At 38.7% G+C, this 7566-nt stretch overlaps 1 protein-coding gene across 1 annotated transcript in view; it reads right to left on the bottom strand.

Annotated features, from left to right (window-relative positions):
- Naalad2 (N-acetylated alpha-linked acidic dipeptidase 2) overlaps positions 1 to 7566 on the bottom strand; it is a 68826-nt gene that overhangs the window by 30413 nt on the left and 30847 nt on the right. The window lies entirely within an intron of this gene.

Here is a 7566-nt window from a genome sequence, read left to right on the forward strand (position 1 = left end):
AGACACTTACAATGCATTATTACAATTTTTTTTCATATGGATTTAGGCATGTACCTGAAAGCCAACTTTTAAAAACAATATTTTATATTTTCCTTCTAGTACTGTTACTGATTTTTACTTCTAACTCAAAATACACTATCAAATGCCTTAACTTTTTTCTTTAAACTTTATACTCTCACTTCACAGGAGTGACAGTGTGTTGTGCAATAACTAGAAAGATAAATCTATTGTTTGAACATATATTTGTAAAAATCCCTGTACAGAAGTGTTGTTTAAGCCGGGCAGTGGTGGTGCATGCCTTTAATCCCAGCACTTGGGAGGCAGAGGCAGGCGGATTTCTGAGTTCAAGGCCAGTCTGGTCTACAAAGTGAGTTTAGGACAGCTATACAGAAAAACCCTGTCTCCAAAAAACAAACAAACAAGCAAACAAAACAAAAAAAAAGAAAAAAGAAAAAAGAAAAAGAAGTGTTGTTTAAGTCAATAACAAACCACATATGTGAGAGTGTACCTAAGATTACAAAGGAACTAAAAGCACCATTGACACTGAGGCTGTCATGATGTCATAGTATAATGAATTACTTATATATTTGTGATAATACTAATATAAACAGACATTGTATTGACAGTCATTAATGTAGAGCAATGCAGTTATGTACAATGCATTGTGTACTTTCATTGTTAACTTCAAAAGTTTTTTACTTACTAAAAAAGAGTTTCTTGGTTCCAGGCGCTCTGACACATCCAGGATCACAGGTGAGGCCACAACATCTGCCACAACACTCAGTGTAACTGGGACCCCCTGGATCCAAGGATGCAGGAACCATGCCCAGCCAGAGGCATGGTTTGCACCAGTGCCCAGAGTGGACCCAGAGCACTGTCTCCACACCTACTCCTATAACACTCAAAGGGAGCTAGACTCCCAGGTGTTCTGACACACTCAGGATCACAGGTGAGGCCACAACATCAGCCCCATCACCTGGTATAACTGGGATCCCCAGGATCCAGGGATGCAGAAATCTCTGTCCATCCAGAAGCAGAGGTTCCTTCTAGTTTGAACCTGTGACCAGGGTGCTGGCTTCTCACTCACTCTCATAACACCCAGAGGAAGCTCAACTTCCAGGTGTTTTGACACACCAGGATCTCAACAACTCAAACACACCAGGATCAAAAGATCCCAGAGACAGCTTAACTCCCAGGAGCTCTGTCACACTCAGGATCTCAGGATCTCAGGATCACAGGATCATAGAATAACAGGATCACATGACTGACAGGCTCTAGTCAGAGACAGCAAGAGTAGTTAGCAATAGAGATAATAAGATGGCAAGAGGCAGGCACAAGACCATAAGCAATAGAAACCAATGCTACTTGACAATATCAGAACCCAGTTTTTTCCAAAATATCAATCCCTGGATACCCCAACACACCTGAAAAGCCAGATTCAGATTTAAAATTCCATCTCATGAATATTATAGAGGAATTTTAGAAGTACATAAACACCCTTAAAGAAATATAGAACACAGGTAAAAGTAGAAGCCCTTATAGAAGAAACAAATAAACCTCTTAAAGAAATACAGGTAAACAAACTAACAGATGAAGGAATTGGAAAAAAAAAACTGTCCAGGATTTAAAAATGGAAATATAAATAATGAAAAAAACACACAAAGGAGACAACGCTGGAGATGGAAAATCAAGGAAAAAGATTAGGAGTCACAAATACAAGCATCAGAATACAAGAGATAGAAGAGAAAATCTCATGCATAGAATATACCCTAGAAGACATTGACACAACAGTGAAAGAAAATACAAAAAGCTCCTAACTCAAAACATTCAATAAATCCAGGACACAATGAACAGACTGAACCTAAGAATAATAGGTATAGAAGAGAGTGAAGATTCCCAACCCAAAGGATCAGGAAACATCTTCAACAAAATGATAGAAGAAAACCTCCCTAAGATAAAAAGATGCCCATACACATATAAGAAGCTTATAGAACACCAAATGGATGGGACCAGAAAAGAAACTCCTAACATCACATAATAATTTAAACATCAAAAACACAAAACAAAGAAAGAATATTGAAAGCAATAAGGGAAAAAGGTCAAGTAACATATAAACAGAGACTGATTATAATTACACCAGACTTCTCAACAGAGACTCTAAAAGCAAGAAGATCTTGTGCAGATGTCACACAGACACTAAGAAAACAAAAATGCCAGCACAGGCTACTATATCTAGCAAAATTCTCAATTACCATAAAGGGAGAAACCAAAATATTCCATGACAAACCCGAATTTAAAAAGTATCTTTCCACCAGTCCAGCCCTACAGAGGATAACAGAAGGAAACCCAACACAAGGAAGGAAACTAGACCCAAGAAAAAGCAAGAAACTAATTTCATAACAACCCCCTCCCCAAAGAGAATCATACAAGCATAATTCCACCTCTAACAACAAAAACAACAGGAAGCAACAATCATTGGTCCTTAATATATCTGAACATCAATGGACTCAATTCCCCCAATAAAAAGACAGAGTAACAGGTTGGATACATAAAGAGGACCCAGCATTTAGCTGCATACAGGAAATATAACTCAGTGACAGTGACAGGCAGTAACTCAAAGACTGGAAAAAACATTCCAGGATAATGGTCCCAAGAAACAAGCTGGAGTAGCAATCCAAGTATCCAATGAAATAGACTTTCAACAAAAAGTTATCAGAAAAGATGAGGAAGGACACTACATACTCATCAAAGGAAAAACATACTAAGAAAAATTCTCAATTTTGAACATCTAATGCCCCAAATGAATGAATTTATGAAATTCCTAGGCAAATGGATGGACCTGGAGGACATTATCCTGAGTGAGGTAACCCAATCACAAAAGAACTCACACAATATGTACTCACTGATAAGTGGATATTAGTCCAGAAACTTAGAATACCCAAGATATAAGATACAATTTGCAAAACACAGGAAACTCAAGAAGAACGAAGACCAAAGTGTGGACAGTTTGCCCCTTCTTAGAATTGGGAACAAAACACCCATGGAAGGAGTTACAGAGACAAAGTTTGGGGCTGAGACGAAAGGATGGACCATCTAGAAACTGCCATATCCGGGGATCCATCCCATAATCAGCTTCCAAACACTGACACCATTGCATACACTAGCAAGATTTTGCTGAAAGGACCCAGATATAGCCGTCTCTGGTGAGACTATGCAGGGGCCTAGCAAACACAGAAGTGGATGCTCACAGTCAGCTATTGGATGGATCACAGGGCCTCCAATGGAGGAGCTAGAGAAAGTAACCAAGGAGCTAAAGGGATCTGCAATCCTATAGGTGGAACAACAATATGAACTAACCAGTACCCCCACTCCCCCCCCTCCCCGAGCTTGTGTCTCTAGCTGCATATGTATCAGCAGATGGCCTAGTCAGCCATCAGTGGAAAGAGAAGCCCATTGGTCTTACAAACTTTATATGCCTCGGTACCAGAGAACGCCAGGGCCAAGAAGTGGGAATGGGTGGGTGGGGGAGCACGTGGGGGACTTTTGGGATAGGATTGGAAATGTAAATGAAATAAATACCTAATTTTAAAAAAAGGAAAAAATGGGCTGAAATAGAAGTTAGGGAAATGAAACCTTTTACAGTAGTCACAAATAATATAGAATAACTTGGTGTGACACCAACCAAGCAAGTGAAAGATCTGTTTGTCAAGAACCTCAAGTCTCTGAAGAAAGAAACTGAAGAAGATCTCAGAAGGTGAGAAGATCTCCCATGCTGATGGATTGGCAGGATTAACAGAGTAAAAATGGCCATCCTACAAAAAGGAATCTTAAGATTCAATGCAATCCCCATAAAAATTCCAACTCAATTTTCATAGAGTTAGAAACAGCAGTTCTCAAATTTATCTGGAATAACAAAATCCCAGGATAGCAAAAACCATTCTAAACAATAAAAGAACTTATTGGGGAATTCCTGACCTCAAGCTGTATTGCAGAGACATAGTGATAAAAACTTCATTATACTGGTACAGAGACAGGCAGGTAGATCAATGGAATAGAATTGAAGACCCAGAAATGAATCCACACACCTATGGTCATTTGATCTTTGACAAAGGAACCAAAACCATCCCTTCTGAGGGGGCGGGGGGGGGGGGACAGCATTTTCAACAAATGGTGCTGGTTCAACTGGCAGTCAACATGTAGAAGAATGAAAATTGATCCATTCTTATCTCTCTGTACAAGGTCCAGGTGGATCAAGAACCTCCACATAAAACCAGATACAATGAATCTAATAGAAGAAAAAGTGGGAAAGAACCTCAAACACAGGGGAAATTTTCCTAAATAAAACACCAATAGCTTATGCTCTAAGATCAAGTATTGACAAATGGGGACCTTATAAAATTGCAAAGCTTCTGTAAGGCAAAGGACACTGACAATAGGAAAAAACATAAACCAACAGATTGGGAAAAGGTGGTTTCCCATCCTCCATCTGTTAGAGGGTTAACATCCAAAATATATAAAGAACTCTAGAAGTTAGACTCCAGAACACCAAATCACCCTATTAAAAATGGGGTAGAGAGATAAATAGAATTCTCAACTAAGGAATCTTGAATGGCTGGGAAACACTTAAAGAAATGTTCAACATCCTTAGTCATCAGGTAAATGCAAACAAAAACAAACCTGAGATTCCACCTTACACCAGTCAGAATGGCTAAGATCAAAAACTCAGGTGACAGTAGATGCTGGCGAGGATGTAGAGAAAGAGGAACACTCTTCCATTGCTGGTGGGATTGCAAACTGCTACAACCACTCTTGAAACCAGAGTGGTTCCTCAGAAAACTGGAAATAGTTATACCTGGGGATCCAGCTATACCACTCCTGGGCATATACCCATGTATATACCCATGTATATGCTTCAACATGTAATAAGAACACATGCACCATTATGTTCATAGCAGCCATATTTATAACTGTCAGAAGCTGGAAACAACCCAGATGCCTCTCAACAGAGAAATGGATTCATAAAATGTGGTACATTTACTCAATGGAGTAGTACTTAGCTTTTAAAACAATGACTTCATGAAATTCACAGGCAAATGGATGGAATCAGAAATATCATCCTGAGTGAGATAACCCAGTCACAAAAAATAAAACACAAAAGAAGCTCAGAATACCCACAATACAACTCACAGACCATATGAAACCCAAGAAGAAAGAAGATCATCCCAAAGTGTGGATGCTATAGTTCTACTCAGAAGGGAGAAGAAAATAATTTGGGAAAGTAGAGGGAAAGAGGGATCTGGGTTGGAGAAAGGAGAAGGAGGGAAAACAGGGGTCTGGTTCGGATACTGGAAGAGATGGGAGAGAAGTGCAGAGGGTCAGGAATTTGAAAGGACAGTAGCAATGGGGGAAAGGGACCTGGGGTTAGCCACTAGAAAGTCCCAGATGCCAAGGACCCAAGAGTTTCCCAGGACCCAACAGGAAGGTCATTAGCAAAATACCCAACAAAGGTATTATGGAACCTCTAGAGACCAGATCTAGTCAATAGGCACGGCCCCTGGTTGAGGGATGAGCCACCCACCCATCTCAAAAATATTAATACATAATTTGTCCTGTCAAAAGGAAATACAGGGATAAAGTGTGGAGCAGAAACTGAAGGAAAGACCATCCAGACACTATTGCTTGCTTAGAGGAACCTGGTATAACTGTCTGGCAAAAAAATATGCAAATGCACACAGCCAACCATTGGATTGATTGTGGAGACTCCAATGGCGAAGTTAGGGTAAGGAGTGAAGGAGCTGAAGGAGTTTGCAACCCCATAGGAAGAACAACAATATCAACCAACCAGAACCACCCCCTGCCCCAACCAAAGCTCCCAGGGACTAAATCAGCAACCAAAAAGTACCTATGGGGAGACCCATGGCTCCAACTGGATATGTAGCAGAGGAGATGCCTTATCTGGCATCACTGGGAGGGGAGCCCCTTGGTCTTGTGGAGGCTTGATGACCCGGGTGAGGGGAATGCTAGAGCACTGAGGCAGGAGTGTGTGGCATCAAAGAGGCAGGAGGAGGGGATAGAGGATTTGTGGAGGAGAAACTGGGAAGGGGAATAACATTTGAAATGTAAATGAATAAAATAACCAATAAAAAATGAAAATGTTTCCTTTAACACAAAAAGCCATATTAAACCAACAGCAGTCTCATTCTCTTTGTTTAAATCATCTCTGAATGGCATCAAGAAGCCACACTCAGTGACTGATCAATCCATTTATGTGTACATAAGTACACTCTGATGTTCTACAGGTAACACATTTCTCAAAATATATGCCCCAGTTAAAGTGGTATGTGGTTATATTTATAGTAATATTTGCCGCTCAATAACTTTCTTCATGATTGGGAAAGTGGTCTATAAATGTATTATTTAAATTTGGCCTTAGGAATACCTGAAGAATATGATAAATTCTATTGCTAAATAAGAATTTGAAGAGTTGTACTTAGTGGATAATTACATAGTGGAACTTCCATGGGCCAACCATTTTGATTTTGATTTAGGCTGGACTTTAACATTCATTCAGGGTATAACTAATTTAAAGGCCAGGATAAATTCAGGCAACCATAGTCAGATGTCCTCCATCCCAAAGGCCACATACACACTATGTCCCAGAATGACTTGTATAAATATTGAGTTGTTTATTCCCCACAGGAACAGAAAAACAAGCCATTATTGACTGTAGATATAGAAAGAACTATAATTTGTTATCTGTGCTTAATTAATAGAAGGAAGGATTCGGTTGCCAAGCTTGCATAATTTGAACTGAAGATGCTCCTAAAAAATTTCTGAATGCATAATTAATCCTAATCCTAATCATAAATAAATAATAATCAAATAAAATTTTCCTCTAGTTATATATATATATATATGTATATATGTATATGTATATCCTTAAACATTCTTTGAACCGATTTTAACACCAACTCCTAGCTCTTTTATTAACTAATGAGTCTAATGAAATACAGAATAAATTTTCATTTCATACCTAACAGTTATCTCTTTAAATTATCCTTTACCAATTTTGGAAGTCCATCTGTATATACCATAGCTTCATCTTGAAGAAGCAGTACAGGCAGTTAAAAATCCATATTTTATATACCTGTGTGTTTAGCTTTAATTTTGCCCTGCTGACTTTGTGTTCAATTGTATTTTCATTTTTCTTGGGAAAGATAAAATTATTCTTTATTAATACAAGCAACATGAGGAACTGGTCTTATGTATTATTATTTGATAATATTCCTAAATGGACAAATAAATTATCAAGTCTATGAGGTCAAAGGGAAGAAAATTTTTAAGGATTTTGTTGTTGTTTCTATCCATTTTTTTTAAACAGTTCTTTCTTTTTTTTTTAAAGATTTTATTTATTTATTATATGTAAGTACACTGTAGCTGTCTTCAGACACTCCAGAAAAGGGCGCCAGATCTCGTTGCGGATGGTTGTGAGCCACCATGTGGTTGCTGGGATTTGAACTTTGGACCTTCGGAAGAGCAGTCGGGTGCTCTTACCCACTGAGCCAT

The sequence above is a fragment of the Mus caroli genome, chromosome 9 (genome assembly GCF_900094665.2).
Source record: "Mus caroli chromosome 9, CAROLI_EIJ_v1.1, whole genome shotgun sequence".
Taxonomy (NCBI): domain Eukaryota; kingdom Metazoa; phylum Chordata; class Mammalia; order Rodentia; family Muridae; genus Mus; species Mus caroli.